Source organism: Eptatretus burgeri, chromosome 2 (assembly GCF_056783735.1).
Source record: "Eptatretus burgeri isolate ZD-2024b chromosome 2, Ebu_testis_v1, whole genome shotgun sequence".
Classification (NCBI taxonomy): domain Eukaryota; kingdom Metazoa; phylum Chordata; class Myxini; order Myxiniformes; family Myxinidae; genus Eptatretus; species Eptatretus burgeri.
Window position 1 is genome coordinate 123,741,551 of NC_140962.1, and position 18,326 is coordinate 123,759,876.

General features: G+C 45.3%; 1 protein-coding gene across 3 annotated transcripts in view; it reads right to left on the minus strand.

Annotated features, from left to right (window-relative positions):
• LOC147032986 (nucleobindin-2-like) overlaps positions 1-18,326 on the minus strand; it is an 85,523-nt gene that overhangs the window by 62,496 nt on the left and 4,701 nt on the right. The gene's annotated exons all lie outside the window — the stretch shown is intronic.

Sequence of the window (18,326 nt, forward strand, 5' to 3'; positions counted from 1 at the left end):
GATCGTCCTTGAGAAACGCGCTCAGCTCAAAGACGCACATAGAGCAATACTCTTGAATGATGACCATGTTGTAGACTTTACTGCATATGATCAAGCCAAACGAGAGCTGAAGGAAGCTTATAAGCAGAGTCAAGAGCAGTATGTGCAAGAAAAGACCCATTTGATCACTGCTGCAACCCAACAACATCAGTCGAGGTTGGCATGGCAAACGGTAAATGAAATCTCTGGTCGAAAGAGTATAAACCAGGGAAAGCTAAGAGCTGAAAATCCACAAGAAAGGCTCAACAAATGGCAGCAGCACTTTGAGCAGCTTCTAGGGGAACCACCATCGGTAATTGATGTACCAGTTGAGACTGTGGTGGATGATACCTTGCCGATCAACACTGACCCCTTCACCATGGACGAACTGATATCAGTTGTTAAGACCATGTCCTGCAATAAGGCTACTGGCCACGATAACATCCCTGCTGACGTCTGGAAAAGTGGAGCTCTAAACGAGCATTTGCTCGATATTTGCAATATGGCATTACATGGGGACAAACCATCATAGTGGTCCAGAAGTTATACTCCCTTTCCGAAAAATGGTGATCTGGGCCAAGCTCGTAATTATAGGGGTATCAGTTTAACCTGCATTTTGGCTAAAATATACAAGCTACTGCTATACCGAATTCGTCCTCTTATTGAACCCGTACTTCGCAATAATCAAAATGGCTTCCGTCCAAACAGAGGTACCATTACGCAAATTCTGACACTAAGAAGGATAATCGAAGGCATTAAAGTAAAACATCCACTTGCCATTTTAATATATGTAGATTTCTGAAAAGCCTTCGACAGCATCCGAGGTAAAATGCTCCAAATTCTCCTCGCTTACGGCATCCCGCAGTTCTTAGTCAATGCCATTGGCATCATGTATAATGACACCATCGCACATGTTAAGAGGCGTCCTTCAGGGGGATACTCTAGCACCACTCCTGTTTATCATCATGCTTGATTATGCGATGCGCAAAGCAACTAGAGATCATGCGCAACTCGGATTTACTCTTCAACAACGCCGAAGCAAGAGGTATCCTGCGGTAACCATCACAGATACCGACATTGCTGATGACATCGCATTACTTTCTGATACCTTCCAGGATGCACAAAAACTCCTGCATAGGGTCGAATCTGCTGCCAAAGAGATAGGCCTTAACATCAACGCTGGCAAAACAGAGTACATGTCATTCAACACCAATCATGATAACAGACTTGTTGCTCTTCAGGGAGATACACTAAAACACATCAGTGATTTTCAGTACCTAGGATCTTGGGTAGATGACACTGCTTGGGAGATGGAAATTCGAATTGCCAAATCCTGGGCAGCATCATCAAAGTAAACTACCATCTGGAAAAGCGAACTGACCCGAGATCAAAAGCAAGGATTTTTTCAAGCTGCTGTTGAAAGTGTATTCCTCTATGGAGCAAAATGTTGGACACTTACACAAACCTTGACCAGGAGATTAGATGGGGTTTATGTACGAGACTAAGAGCCGCCCTGAACATTTCCTGGCGACAGCACCTGACAAATAGTGAGCTATATGGTACACTACCACAGGTATCACAGACATTACTGCACAGGCATCTCAGGTTCAGCGGACATTGCTGGAGAAGCCGGGAGGAAACTGTCCATAGCGCTATCCTATGGGAACCATTGCACGGTCACAGAACACGAGGTAGACTGGCCCTAACCTCCATCGATACTCTAGAGTGAGATTTGGGTATTGGCAGGCGGGAGTTGCCAGGCTGTATGGAGAGAAGGGATCTGTGGAGAAGAGTTGATGCTAATGCCTGAGTTCGCTCGATCAGATGATGATGAGATGTGAATAAATAAATAAATAAATAAAACCTTTACATATGAGTAACAGGAAATAGCGAGATAGTTGTGGAGGTGATGGTGGTGGTGGTCTCGGTACAAAAACAGCAGATTACTGCCAAAATCAGAGTGTGATTGAAAAAAATGGGTTCACAAAAAGGACAACATCAACATCAGCCTTGGACAGCACGGTTTATAGTTCAAGTCTGATGCTGAAGCTTTAAGTAAAAATAATAATAAATTAAAGAAGAGATTCTTGTTGAAAATTGGCGTCGATGGAAGCAGAGATGGAAACTGTAAAGAAAGGCATCTGGTTCAGGCTAAAAACCGGAGCATGTACAAGGTTCTCTGTTTCTACACAAGATTGGGGATGCGGCCATCAAAGTTTAAACAAGATAAAGATACCCGAAGCTGACCAGGACTAACCAAAAAGGTTGAAAAAGGGATTTCAGAGTATTTGCAATCCACAGAAGAATGTAATGTGTGAATATGGTGTTACAAATACAACTGCCACAGCCAGAAGTAAAGAAAAACGCTGACTGATGTGTTTGTGAATTTTATTTATTTTTTTTTTTTTTACACAAAGTCAAAGCTCGTGGAAAAGCTAGATCAATGAACGGATCAGGACACAAAATAACAAAAGAAACAGGACAGAGCGACAGAGACAGGAACAGAGACAGGGAGAGGTGGCTGGCTTGGGATCTTAAGGTCCCGAGTTTGAGCCCGTCAGCTGTTGAATCAACACTCGTTGGGGTTGACTCAGCCCATCATCCTTCCGAGGCCAGCAAAATGAGTACCAGTGTTCTGGTAATAGGGGAATTGCATCAGCAGCACAGCTGCGCCCTCAGCCAATGATGCTACCTGCAGCCTTATGCCACGTACGAAAGGAGGGAGAGAGGAGGGAGGAGGAGGAGCAATGTTCTTTCGTTGTGATAACATGACACTGTGTTAAATTCCAAAGTAACTCTGTTGAATTATGATGTATTTTAAGAGCATCGGTAATGCTCAAAATTATGGCCGAAGTTTAGTGACCTAATGGGATTGCGTTTCAAGTTTGTGGAGCAGGAATAGCTGGAGTTTAGTTTATGGATCGACTGTACACAGCAAATTTCTTGATCTGTTTTCTAGTACTACAAATGGCAAATGAGTTGTTTGTTCATCAACTTATATGCCATTGTTCATCAATTGTTGATTTGGGGAAACTGATACTTGCATTGTGCAAGATAAAACGACTGTTAACCTTTGTGATCGGTGTCATTCTATTTGGCAACAACGCCTTCTGTGTCGACAAGACAGTCACAACTCTTCAAGTTATAGTATACCTTGAATGAATAATACAATGTGAATGGGAAAAAGAAAAATGCAGAATTAATTTTAAAAAAAAATTAGACTGAACCTGGAAATTCTTTGAATTTGTAAACCTGGGGTTCCTACTGGTTTTGTTCTTAACCAACAGAATTTTAAATATCTTGGCAAAACTTTTTCTTTTTCACAACACTTAATTCAACCCCCACTTGGACTCAGTGATCGTGACATTTTAATTGCTGACATCAGGGAACATTAATTTCTTAATTTCATTTGATCACTTTTCAAGTTTGGAAGTTGTTTATGCCGCACCCCATGAAAAAGGAATAACTTTAGTCACTTGGCAGTGTGCCAGTACAAACATGCAATAATATGCATAAAACTTCTCTTTTTGATTAATAGTGTCAAGGCTTGTGGAGAAGCTAGAATTTATGAGTCACGATTTCAGGTAAATTGATGACTGAATGTAGAGACGTGAAAATGGATTTTAAGTGAAAAAGTATTTCAAGGGAAACAGCGATATGGAAACAACAGAATAGCTTGTGCCTCTTGTTGCTAAAATCAGTGCCAATGGATGATGTTATTGGTCAGAGTCAAGTCGTGGGCCGAGGGGCGGTCCGCCCGCTGCCTCGCCGGGGGCAAGTTTATGGAGTCTCTCGTGTTATAGCTGAAGCATAAGGGCTGTTGCTCTCACAGGATAGGTAAGTCGAGGGTCTGTTTTTGACCATTTATTCCCAAACATTGCTCCAACACTGTCCTCTGACCCTCTCCAGCAACTCCAGGATACACAAATTCTTCCATTAATCCCTCCTTATTTATACACAAACTCAAGGCTCTTGGAAGGGCAACAACACAGAATGGACCAGAACGCAACAGCACAAAAGCAACAGCAGAAAGAGAAGGGACAAACACCAACAGCAAGGCCGAGGGACAAAATAGACGGAGTCTGACAAACAAGGGATGCAGGTAACGAGAAACAAGGTGTAGGGGAGAATGCAGGAAATGGACAAAATGGATACAGAAGCAAGCTCTCAGTAAGGAAAAACTGGAAATTTGTGGGGAGGGGGTGGGGGAGGGGGAGAGGAGATGGTTTAACGGGGGGAGAAAAAAATTATGGTTTTGGGTTGGGGATGGTGATGAACAGCTATCTCGAAGACCTGGAGGGAAGAATGAGATTGAAGAGAATGTGGAAATTTATTCCACAGGTGGGGAAAAAAAAAATAAAAAGAGGAATGAATGACTGGAGGTGAGCAGTGATTTTGGGAGTTTCACCAGAAGGGGGTTGCTGATGGACCATGTGCACCATGCAAAAACCTGACGAAGCACGGAGAGGGCAGACGGTGCAAGACGAGAAAGGTGGCAGAAGAAGAAGACAGCAAAACCACCGATCTCTCCACAATGGCAAAGTGATATTCCAATGGACTCAGCTTCATCGCTGGAGATGCCAATCATCCTGAAGGCCTTCCTTTGCACAGTGTCAAGCTGAGCAAGATGTGAGGCAGGGGTGCCAGCCCATAGGGGGAGCAGTATCCATCAAGTTGAGGATCAAGGCCTTGTAGCTGGATAAGAGTTCAGATGTGCAGAGAAACGACTTTGCATGAATTGAGGTGGAGGCCAACTTTAAAATGTGGTTTACCTGAGAAAGATTATAGATGATAGTGTGACCCAAGAGTTTGCAAAAGTAGAGAGGCTGGTTTGCCATGGAGTCCTTCAGAAGAGGAGGGAGCGAGAGCGATTTAGCAGTATTGAAAGACATATACCAAGTGTTTGACAAGCTTGCGATTTTGTCAAGGTCTGAAGTGGGGTCCGGCGATATATCGATATACTGGAAAGAGTTTTGAATATACCAGTATCCCGAAAAAATAAATAAATAAATTGGTATGAAAAAAAATAATTGGTACATCACCAACAAATTGAAGAAAGATATTTACAATCTTGAAATACCGCACATGGTTTTAAAATTTTTGATGCACTCAACCACACATGGAATGGTGGAACGTATCAAGTCAAGACGTAGGTACAGTAGGTGATGGAAGTACACCAGGAAGTAGGTACAGTAGGTTTTAACATTTAACCCTCAGCACCCGAGCACGGTGAAAGCAATCGCGTTTTTCTTTGCCCTCGTGACCGTTTTCAAAGCAATTGCCAATTGGTTATTTTATATGAATCAGGTGTGCTTTAGAAAGCCTGTGCCAATGACCAACAAGGTGATCCGTGATGGTCATACCGGTCGATGCCAATTACTGATATGGTGATCCACAACAGTCATTCCGGCATGTGCAGATTACCAATACTGATCTCACTTCAAATTAACACAAGTTGAAGTTGGAAGTAAATAACTGTTCTCATCATGGCATGGAGGTAGGGTAGGGGGAAGCCACTTGTGGGAATACTTTTAAAAAGTACCATGTGTCAATGAGGTGCATGTCATATATGAATGAATATGTAATGGAGCATTGGACCATTACGTTAAAAAAACAAAAATTATATATATATATATATATATATATATATATATATATATATATATATATATATATATATATATGTATATGTATATGTATATGTATATGTTGTTCGTCTTTCGGCTGCTCCCGTTAGGGGTCGCCACAACGGATCATCCGTTATGATCCGCATACTGATTTGGCAGAGGTTTTACGCCGGATGCCCTTCCTGACGCAACCCTGGTCGCCTCTTACGACACAGGGATATGGATTGGGTTTCGCCATGATTCCGGGCTGCCCTACACCCTCTCATAGCACGGCCCAGTGCAGAGCACCTGTCCTCAAGCGATCCTCCAACCCAAGCCTCCGAGTAGCCGGATTACAGGCGCACGCCACTACGCCCGGTATTATATATATATATAGTTATACTGAAGGACCAATTTTGTGATCACGTCACGTTTTTCTCGGTACTGTGACCTGGACTGAAAGAAACTTCGTACCTGTGAGAGTGCATCGCACATAGTGACAATAGTCAAACTTCAACTCTGAAGCAGAATAAACACTTTCCGTTTTACATGGCGACGTGTGACGTCACCGCTGAGAGGCGTAATTCCACTCCTCGAAAATAGCGTCTGCAATGTAAAACCCTCTTCTGCACATGCTGACCACCTCAGAATGTGAATTTGACACAAAACATGTATCTTCTATATATTTATACTGAAGGACCAATTTTGTGCTCCTGCTTGCGGTCGCATCACGTTTTTCTCGGTACTGTGACCAGAGAAGTTTTGACACGGTGTTTGTACGTCAAAGTGGACACGTGCACAAATCAGGGGACTTCTTCACAAGGAGTAGTGCACACCAAAAATGTCGTGTACAAGGACGTTTTGTGGGCCTCATTAGGTAAGTTCATGGAGTACATCGATTGGGATCTGACTCTTACAACAGCCGCCACTGGTTGTCATATTGGACTCATGGAACGGAATCCGTCTGTGACAGGGTTTCGGCTCATATATATATATATATATATATATATATATATATATATATATATATATATATATATATATATATATATATATATACATATACACACACACACACACACACACACACACACACACACACACACACACACACACAAAGTACGAGCCCACCGATATATCGATATCAAAAGAAAAAAAAAAAAAAACACGATACCGAAGGAGAGTAGTCTGAATAAAGGGAAGAAGCTGCTGCTTGTCTATCTGAAGAATCAGGGATGTCACGGCATTGGGTGGAGTCAAAGATATAAAGAGGATCCGGAGAGTCGGATAGGTCGTTGATGAAGCCAATGAAGATGACTATACCCAGAACACTGCCTTGGGGCACTCCAGCCTCAACAGGGAGAGGAGATGAAAGAATTCCCTCGAGAGCGACATGTTTGCTATGACAGGAGAGGAAGTCAGTCATCCATGTGTGGAGTTGGCGTTCGACGCCATAGGCAGTTTGGAGAGCAAGGTGGGGTACCAGACTGTATCCAAAGCTCAAGATATGTCTAGAGCAGGGATCGGGAACGTTTTTGACTCAGAGAGCCATTAAAGCAAAATATTTGGAAATCTATTTCAGTGAGAGCCATATAATATATTTTAAGACTGAATTCAACTAAATGTGAGTATAATAAGCCTCTGAATTTATTATTTTAAATAATGTTGTTATAATACTCACCATTAATGGGACTTCTGGTGCTGCATGGATTTGCTGATGGCTTTGTAGTCTGGTTGGTACTTGGTGAGGTTAAGCTTCATGCAAGCGTTGAGGCTTTCATCCGTTAGACGTGATCGTAGGTTGGACTTGATGTTTTTAAGATGTGAGAATGACTGCTCACATGCATACGTAGATCCAAACAAGGTCAATACAGCAATACTCACACGCTGCAGTGTGAGGTATGTGACAGGAAGCGCGTTCCATGTTTTGATAATCAGCTCGTCTTCGGGTTGAAGTTTTTTCATTTCTGTCCACATGTGCTTGCTCGCCAACTCTGCTTTCTGTCGTGCGATTCTTTCCAAATCTTCATTCAGTGACTTGAACTTATTCACCCACATGTCTGAGGCCTTCAGGTCAGCCACTTCTGCTTCAAAATCTCTGACGGAAACACCAGGAATGTAACTCAGGTCGGCTGTGTTCAGTGAACACTCGTTTGGATGGATGATGAACTTAAAAAGACGAGTGTGCTCACGAAATTCTCCAAAGCGTGCTTTGAATGACTGTAGGAGACTGGATGTGAAGCCAGCTAACTGGTGGAGATCAAAGTTTTGAGTGGGCTCACTTGCTGTGCATGCATCTTTAAATTGTCTCAGTTTTTCAAAATGTAGTAAACGACCTGTTTCAAGATCCATGATAAAGAGCTCCAGCTTGTTTTCAAAAGCAAACACGGCTTGTTGAAGGGATAACACTGTATTTCCAATGCCTTGCATTTTCACGTTGAGCTCGTTCAGATGTTCAGTCATATCCACGAGATAGTAAAACTTGAGGAGCCACTCAGTTTCGGCTAGCTCAGGATGCTCAATCCCTTTCATTTCAAGGAAAGTCCGGATTTCGTTCAGGCAAGCCGCAAAACGGCTAAGCACCTTCCCTCTTGACAACCAACGCACATTGCTGTGCAAAAGCAGACCGTGATAGTTATTTCCAACTTCATCCAGCAGTGTTTTAAACTGGCGAGCATTTAAGGCTCGGGCAACAATAAAGTTGATCACACGAATGACCAGCGACATCACTTCGCCAAGCTGCCCATCACACATCTGAGCACAAAGTGCCTCCTGGTGGAGAATGCAATGGAAACTTAGGATGGGTCTATTTTCATGTTCACGGAGAAGCGCCACAAATCCTTTGTTTTTCCCCACCATACACGGAGCACCATCAGTACACACCGAGATAAGTTTATCCATTCGTAGATTTTTTCTTGAGCGAACTCCATGAAAGACTTGAATAAATACTCACCTCTTGTGGACCCTTTTATTGGCAGAACAGCAAGACTTTCTTCGCGCAGTGTATCACCAGCAGCATATCTTGCAATCACACTGAACTGCGACAAATGGCTTATGTCTGTTGACTCATCCAAAGCCAGGGAAAAGAACGGCGCTGTATTTATGTCCTTCACTTGCGTTTCCTCCACTTGGTTTGCCATCATGATGGTACGATCATGAACAGTTCTTGCCGACAGAGGCATGTCTTGTATCCGTTTGATTATCTTGTCTTTGTTCGGAAGATCATCAAAAAGTTCATTGGCGACATCCAGCATGAACGTTTTTGCATACTCGCCATCTGTGAATGGTTTTCCGTTCCTCACTATTGCTAAAGATCCAGCAAAGCTGGCGGAATTATAGTCACCTTGCCGGGTCCATACGCGGAGTTTCTGCTGGCTGGCTTGCACCCTGCTCAGTAGCTCTTGGCACGCTTTCTTTCTGCTGTCTCCCACAGGGTATTTTGATGCAAAGGTAGCATGGCGCGTGTCGAAGTGCCGCTTTATATTCGACCGTTTCATCGATGCAATTTTGTCATTGCAAATTAGACACACCACAGAACCTGCTCTCTCCACAAAGGCGAATTCTTCGGCCCATTCGTCCTGAAATGTACGATACTCCTCATCTTTTTTTCTTTTCGCCATCTTCTTCGTCGAAGGGTTAGCTTTGAGCAAATGAGAGAGAGGGAGATGTTGACCCAAGTGAGTCTGGCTGGCCTGCGCACGGGCTGACATACTCAAGAGGTGCTGCGCGGCCGGCCGACTCTGGGATGCTGTCGCCTCAGCGGTGGCGCGTGATTGGTCGAGATGAATTCCGTGACGCGTCTCGGCGGCGGCACGTCATTGGAGGAACGGAAATCACGAGTCGCCTCAGCGGTGGCGCGTGATTGGTCGAGATGAATTCCGTGACGCGTCTCGGCGGCGGCACGTCATTGGAGGAACCGAAATCACGAGTCGCCTCAGCGGTGGCGCGTGATTGGTCGAGATGAATTCCGTGACGCGTCTCGGCGGTGGCACGTCATTGGAGGAACCGAAATCACTACTCGCGTCGGCCGCATGACTGGACGAAACAAAAACCGCTTCAGACAATTCGGAGGTGTTTTTTCTTCTCTCCTGCCAAGTTCAGCCCTGCACGTGAATGAAGCACGACACCATTCAAACTATAGGTAAAGCTTCTGCGAGAAATATTGGGCTTTCCAAGTTTCAAACTCCAATTTTATCTGCGAGCCAGATGCAATCATCAAAAGAGCCATACCTGGCTCGCGAGCCACACGTTCCCGACCCCTGGTCTAGAGAGACGGCCCTGATCTCATGTCTGATATTGAGAGCCTCCATCCATTGTTGGAACAATAGAAGCAGCACGTCCAATGTGGAATGACCAGGGCTGAATCCGAATTGATGTTCTGAGATGGAGCCATTGAAGAAAAGGAAAGATTTCATATCAACTGCGATGATGGATTCCACAACCTTGCTGCTGATTGGAAGCAAGCCAATAGGTCTATGGTTAAGGGGATCCATTTTTGCACTTTTTATATATAATGTGGTGACGCTTGCTGATTTCCAAGCAGATTGAGGATCACCCAAGGAAAAGGACAGGGGCAGAGAGAGAAAGTCCAAGAGTGCAGAGCAGGTTTTTATGGAATGTGAACTGATGGTGTTTGGTCAAGTTTCAGAATCAGAGTTGCCAGAAACTTCTCCACCTTTTCAGGTGCAAAAGACAGAGTCCAGGAGCAGTTATGTGTGACTGGGTAGGGGGAGTACAGAGACCTGTTAGGGTTTGGAGACACGAGATTTGGAAAACACAGAATTGAAGCATTTGGCCTTCTCACGAGCAGAATCGGCTGTGGTACCATTTGAAGTAAGGGAAGGGATGGAAGGGGAAAATACACCAGAGATAGACCTGACATGGGGCCACCAGGTTTTAGAGGAGGGAGACAAGTTCAGTCATGAGAATGAACATGCTGTTTTCTGGCTTTGCTGAGAGTAGACATACACTTACTATGGGCTTTGTGGAATGATCCGAGTTTGTCTTCAGTTGGATTTACCTTCCAGGAAGAATGCAAGTTGTTTCAAGACAACTGCCTCATCAGAGGATTCAGGGTACTGTGGGTGGGAAGAAAGGGATGATAACTGAAGGGAAGGAGGGGTGAATCTGTGCATAAGAGATAGCAGGTTTCTGTGGAAGAATTCCCAAGCTGATTAATATCGGGGGTGCAGATAGACGAGACCAGTCCTGAAGTGCGATTGCTGCTTGCAGTCCCTGCTCGTTTGCCTGAGTGAACCACCAGACTCACTAGTTATATGGCTGTTCTCTGAAATTAGCTTGAGAGACGTTTATCCTTCACAAGTTGACCAAGAAAGATGTTGACCTCCTGGGTAAACTTCCAAAATTCAGGCTGACTGCACACCACTTCCAGAGACTGCTCCATCTCAATCTCTCCTCCTGGATTTCAAGCAAGCAGTGCGTCACCATCCGTTGTCACCCCCAATTCAGACCCATCATCTATATTACCCCCATTAAATTATCTTATTTGCTTGTTTCGGTGTTTCACGCTGTCTTCTTTTCCCGTTTGTCCATTCACTTAATGATTATCCCACTGTCAGTTGTACCTTGCTCTTCCATGAGCCTTGCTCCTGTATAAAAGATTACCTTGTTGATAAATCAAGACTAATGGAATCCCAGCAATGCATATTGATGATATATGAGAATATACACAAATTAGAGGTTGGGCGACAATTGGCTTGGACATGGAGAATTTGCTTTACATGATAGCTTCATCAAAAAATAACTTGCACACCAGATATTTGCCAAATTTATTCTTCCTGAGCCAACTGGATTTGAATCCTGTATTTAGCGACTTTTGCAAATGTGAGCAGAACCTCTGGCCATATATAACTTTTACAAGCAAGAGGATGACAACATAAAACAAGAAAGAGAGCAATCAGAGATTGCAGACCCTTGCCAGGACTGATTTGAGTGGTGTATTTTTATAGGTTTTCGGGTAAATCCAACATGGCTGCCAAACCATGTGGCCTATGATATTGTTGCGAATTCACGCCCCGCCGGCGTGCGAACGACCGCGTTTAACCAATAGCGGCCGCTTCGCCCACCGAATGCGCAATTTAGTCGTGACCCTCTCGGAACGATGCCGGGAGCTAGTCATGGGTGGGGGTTTAACCTCACCACAACTCAGTCCGCATTCTACCCGCGCGAAATAGGGTCCGATCGCCGATTTACTCAAGTACCCGCACGGGTAGCGTACCGAGGAGTTGTACGACGCCGCAGGTCGACTCCGGACATGAACCGCTTAAGCGGCTCGTTCCGTACTGCAGGGATAAACGAGCGGAGTTATCGTCGACCTCGACGGTTCAGATTATTTATCGGGAACTTACACCCACTATCAATCCCTTACGTGATGCAAGATGGAAATTCAAACAAAGGAATGGACGCAGCGAAACGGGGAACAATTGGACAAGCACATTTATTCGCGCCACACGGCAGCACGTATTTTACAATCAGAGTTATACAAAAACAATGCACGTATACAGTCAAGCAAGAAAACACAAGCAAGGAACGATGCAGAGCTACAACCGAATAAAAGGCAATGTACAAGCACTTAATCAGTTTCTACTTTATGGACTGGCGCCACACACACATTTACACAGAACCCCAAAAGAAGAGGAAGTCGCGACTTCCCTGAGCGTGTTGTCGAGTCCTCCTTTGGGCGACCTCAACTCCGAGCCCCTCCGGTGTAGTCCGCGAGCTCATACCTTGCGCCGGCACGTGTGGCTGTTTGACGCCACGAACGGACAGAGCTTTCACCGCTATCCCGGTGCAGACAGGGGGGGGGGGGAATGGCAGGCGCTCCGTCCCACCAGCGGGGTCTCGAGACCGCACCGACCGACCCTCTGACTCGACAGTCGGGAACAACAACCGGGACCACCGACCAGGCAAGACCAAGACAAAAACCGGACCCAATTCGACGACCAGCACTCCAGCCGCCTTGCGCTCGCCTTTTTGTAAGGCGGGGCCCCGCCCTTCGCTCCGTCCCGTTCCTTGCTCCACCCCCCTTCGCGACGTTTCCAGAAAAGTCACGAAGGGGGGCATTCCTCCTCCCTGGCCGCGTCACACCGCGCATCCCCCAATCGGGAGCAAGCTGCGCCACCCCTCCCCCTTCTCACCAAGCGCGACGATGATCCGGCTCAAGATTTAGGCGGGAGAAATTCGGGAGGGAGTTGTCTTTCCGCGCCCTTGCTGCTACCACCCTGCTCCTTTCACCCGTCCCGCGGAGATAGTGACCGCGCAGTGCGCGTTGAATGGCGAGTGGCGAAGATGGTGGTGGTGTAGTTGTTGAAGGTGGCGTCGTGGTGTGAATGGCGTCGTTGTTGAGATGTTGGTTGTGGCGATGTTCGTTGTGTTGTTGCCCCAAAATAACGACAGCAAAAGAAAAACGGCTAAATGAAGAATCGCAGCCCGAATGGATCACATATATTCCCTCTATACAACGGGTTTGGGCTAACTACACATGAACCTAGCGTCATAACTGATCTGAGGACCCTTTCTGGTGTATTGCAAATTTCCACAGCCGTAACAATATCATGTGTGTGAACCTTTTGTTCCTCATGGACAGGTGGCCATACGTGTAAGGTTTTGCCTCGATCTGTTCAGCCACTTCAGAGAAGAAGATTTTTGAAGGTTTTTTTTTTAACAATATGGCTGCCAAATCATGTGACCGATGAAGTCATTAATTTTATTTTCTGAGGACAATTATATCGCAAGACGACCCTTAAATATTTTCATACTGATAGGACACGGCGTTCTACATATGCAATTATGACGTCATAACGAGGGCACCTATGAGGTCATTAAAATGAGGGACCTGGGCGCAGTTGACTGGTATGCCTCCGCTCTCATTCCACAAACACTTGATTATCGACATATTTGACCCTTGACCTTCATTATATTTGGCCCAAAATCTAATCACTTAATTGCCCCGTCTTACTTTGCCTTTTTACCAAGTTTGATGAAATTCTACAATTTGCTTCTTGAGTTATTGTGTAAACGAAAATCCGGACGGACGGACGGACGGACGGACAGACAACCCGGAAACATAATACCTCCGCACCAAGGGTGCCGGAGGCATAAAAAAAAAAAAATCACACTCATTCCCCATGAGTACTTGCTACATGGCAAGTTTCATTTTTTTCCTTGGGGCGGTTTCAGAGATACGGAGATCCAAAGTTTTTTCCAATATTGCTGCCAAACCACATGACCTATGACATCACATTTAACATTAAAACATTCTACATTAGTATTCACATCAATGATGAAAATTGTGTCAATCCAACAAGCGATTGTGGAGAAAAACATGAAAGTTCTGTGCGGACAGACAGACAGACAAACAAACAAAACAAACAAACCCAAATGCAAAACCCTCTCCTCTGGTGAGGGTAATGATTAACATTTTGTGTTCAGTAAAAGAGAAGAAAGTAACAATTGAGGAAATAACTAGATCGGTACTCGGTGGAGCGCATACCTGCATCAGGCTGAACAGTTTACATTTTGTATCCCACCGATAGGCCGGGTCTGGATCCAAACCTTCACCAGAATCTAATCAACTTGTTCTCGTCACCTACCCAACTTATCCACCAAGTTGTCATAATCCGTCCAAAGCTTTTTGAAATATCATGCTAAATATTGATTTTGGCCCCCATCTCTCAATGGTGAAGAATCACTTAAAGATTTTTTAAAATTATTGTATCCAGATTCAGATCTTAACCAAAATCGAATCATTTCTTCCTTTTCACATACCCAAACTGTCCACCAAGTTTCATCCAAATCCGTCTGCAACTCTGTGAGATATTGTGCCATGCATCGTTTTTGGCCCAATCTCAACGGTGAAGAATTGCTTTAAAAATTCTAGTAGCCTGATCCGGATCCAGATCTTCATCAAAATTGAATCAATCCTTCCTTGTCACACACCCAACTTATCCACCAAGTTTTGTCTGAATCCGTCCAACTTTTTGATACATCGTGTGAAAAGTAGGTTCTGGAATCCTACGGTAAGGCTGCTAGTACGGAGGATAACGATGAACAGCGGATCCAGGAAAATACCGCGATCAAACGGTTTGGACGAGACGAGACACCGAAGTTCCTTTCTGCACAATGGTTTATTGAGGTAACGGCAAAAATAGCGAAAGTCTCGCTCAGCAAGCAAAGGCAAAATGGCGAAAGTCCACTCACACCAACCAACAAAAAACCGGAAGCTCTTCCATATCCGGTGGGAAAACGCCAAGAAAGTAAGAATTACAGGCTTACACTACACCAACATGGTATTCATAGATTGCATGAAACATTCATGGGCACAACAGTAGCAAACGTTCATACATATGGTGGAACAGCAAAGACTTTCTAACAGCCACCCCCAAATTTGTGGAATAAATTTGTATATAAAAAAGTCTCTCAATCCATTCGCCCTTCATTCATTGTACTCAAGCTTTGGCAGCCAGACCAGTTTAGCGAGAGGTCGAATATAGCTCTTGCACGAACTTGAATCCAGGCAGTTCGAGCACAGCCAACTGGCCCCGGAAAGGTCTCCATGACCTTACCAACTCGCCACTTGGCACGAGGCAACTGGGAATCAACGATTAGCACCATATCATCAGTAGTCAGCTCCTTGCTCTCCTGCCACTTCTGCCGAAGCTGGAGACTTGGGAGGTAATACTTGATGAAGTTCGACCACAAGTGATCAGCAAGGATCTGGCTGTGATGCCAGCAACGGCGTCCAAGAAGAAGCTCCGTATCAGGATACACCACTTGAGGTAGCGATGTGTCGCGACGCCCCATCAATAACACAGCGGGTGCAACAGGGTCAATATCAGCAATGTCTGAAGACACATAACCCAAAGGTTTGGAGTTAAGGATGCCCTCAACTTCAATGAGGACTGTACGCAGCACAGGCTCCGTCACAGTACGGGTTCCAAGTATGACCCGTAGGCTGCTCTTCACCGACCTGATCTCTCGCTCCCATACTCTGCCAAAATGCGGTGCATTGGGCAGGTTGAAGTGAAAGCTCACTTGCTGATTGGGGAGATGCTGAGTGAGAACAGGATCGAGGGGAGAGAAGCTTTAGCGAAGCTCAGCATCTCCTCCTCAGAAATTGGTTCCTCTGTCGGAGAAGATCTCGTGAGGTTTCCCCCTGCGAGCAATGAAGCGACAAACGGAAATTAGAAAGGAATCAGCATCGAGACCCTCCAGGAGGTCCAAATGTACACCGCGGGTGGTGAGGCACTTGAAGATTATACCCCAGCGCTTCTCTGTCCTTCTTCCAATTTTTATGATAAAAGGACCAAAGCAATCCACTCCAGTAGAGTAGAAGGCAGGCTTGTACAGTCGTAATCGTGCAGGTGGTAGATCAGCCATTCTTGGCACCTCTGGGTTGGCACGCCATTTCCGGCACTCTTGGCACTGATGTTGGTGTCGACGAATAGCCTCTCGACCATGTAAAACCCAGTACTTGCGGCGTACTTCAGCGAGAATTTGCTCCGGACCACAGTGAAGCAGTTGGTCATCATATTCTCGAATGAGGAGTTTGGTTACTCGGTGATGAGGATCCAAAACAATTGGATGCACAGCATCTTGTTCAAGAATATCTGCCTGATGCAGTCTTCCTCCTACTCTGATGAGACCAAGAGTGAGGTCATATTCAGGTGAGAGAGATGCCAGTCGGCCTCTGAGGGGTATATCCTTACCCGTTGCAAGTATTTGGACTTCGTCTGGAAAACTATCATGCTGTGAGCGTTGAAGCAGTAGATTCTCTATCTCCCCACAGTGGTGAGTACTTAAGGTAGGACAGTCTTTATTTGAGGCCACCCTGTTGAGACACTGATGTGCCACCATGACTAGATCGTTCCAAGACTCAAACTGTGAAGGGTCCGGTAAGGTCTGTATATCCGCCGAAACTGTTCCACAGAAGGTTGACTTTCAGAGTTCAGTCACATCGCTTTGCTGCAGTATGCTGGCTGATCCTTGTAGTGACCAGCCCAGGTTGGTACAAACAGCTACTGGAGCACCCTTAGAGCCGAACCGCACAGGTTTCCTTGGTAAGATGAGGTGAGAGTAATCTGACCTGATTAATATTGTTGGTTGAAATTTATCAATCAGAGGGAGTGTAAGCCCAGTTAGGTGGAGATACCGTTTCTGAAGAGCGACCACTGGGTAAGAATACTCAGATAAGCACAGCATTGTGGCAGTGAATGCTCCATCTATCGCGTATCTTTGTTTTGGGTTCTTGACCGATATTTGAAGCTTGACAGAAGCACCAGGACACTGCACCGTATCTTCACGTACTGTCCTGAGCAGTAATGCTTCAGGTTTACCCACTAGGTTCAGCTGCTCCATTGCTGAATTCAAGAGCATGGTCCTTTCTGAACCATCATCTAGGATGGCATAGGTCTCCATGGATCCTTGTGGGCCATAAAGAAGCACCTTCACGACCTTTAACATGACATCATGTGGACGGGAAGGCTTGTCGAGGTACACTGCAGATGGTGATGAGCCTGTCATAAGGACAGTGCTGGTGAATCTCTGTGCAGTGTCATGTCGGATGGTTAGATGCAACCCTTTGCAGGTAATGCACGGCTTCTTGAGTGTACATCGATCAGCCGCATGTGTCCGACCGCACCTCCAACACCGCTCATGCTCCCTTATCCACTTGATGATATGGTCTGTGGAAAGCTTTCTGAATTCTGTACATGAACCGAGGTAGTGGTCACTTGTGTTACAGTGAGGACAGTAGGGCTTGAGTTGTTGCTTCTGTTTCGTTGTTGAAGAAACATTACCCGACGGCTGTGTCTTTGTGCCAGACATTGGTGACTTGGAGTTGTAAAACACAGATGCATGTGATTCTTTCTCCTTGACAAATGAAGAACGCTGTTCCTTTCTCTCTGATCTCTGGTCCTCACATTTGTAGAGGACAGCAGCTTGGTTCGCTACATGTTTAGCTCGAGACTTTGCCTGCAGCCAATCCGCTAGATGGTGCAATGTGTCGGTCTGATTAGAATCTGCATTTAAGAGGCCTTTGTTAATGCAGTGCTCAACGAATCCATCACAATAAGTTGGTGGCAGTTTGCTTATCAGCCTGTATACATGTGAACCACATCGTAGTTCAAATCCATGTTCACCCTCGAGTGATTGCAACATACCCACAAGGGAGTGCACTGCCAGAGCAAATTCTTCAAAGACTTCTGCATCTTCAGTCTTCACTGGTGTCATGTTCAAGATAGCACCAATTTCGCTCTGTACGAGTTTCCTCGGCTGTCCATACTTGTCCTGCAGGGCTCGTCAAGCCGCCGTGTATGGCTTCGGATCATGCATGTATGCCTTAGCAAGCTTGTACGCACTCGGTAGCTTAAGAGTACTTGATATTTGTATTCCTCTGACAAGTATGTGTGATTACTCAAGCTATCCAATGCCAGCTTGAGAAGGGCAAAGTCACTTTCCCTGACACTCTGGAAATAAGGAATACTCAGTTTTGGTACCCCATAGGATGAAGCTATCAGCAGGTCCATGAGGTTGGGTGTTGCAGGCATCCCAGATGGGTCAGGCGGATGCCCATGTGCTGTCACCAAAGATGGTAGGTATGGTGCCTGATGACATGGCAACATATTAGGATGGAAATTCGAAGCTTGGAATGGAGCGGTGTTAGTGGATGAATATGCCAGGGCA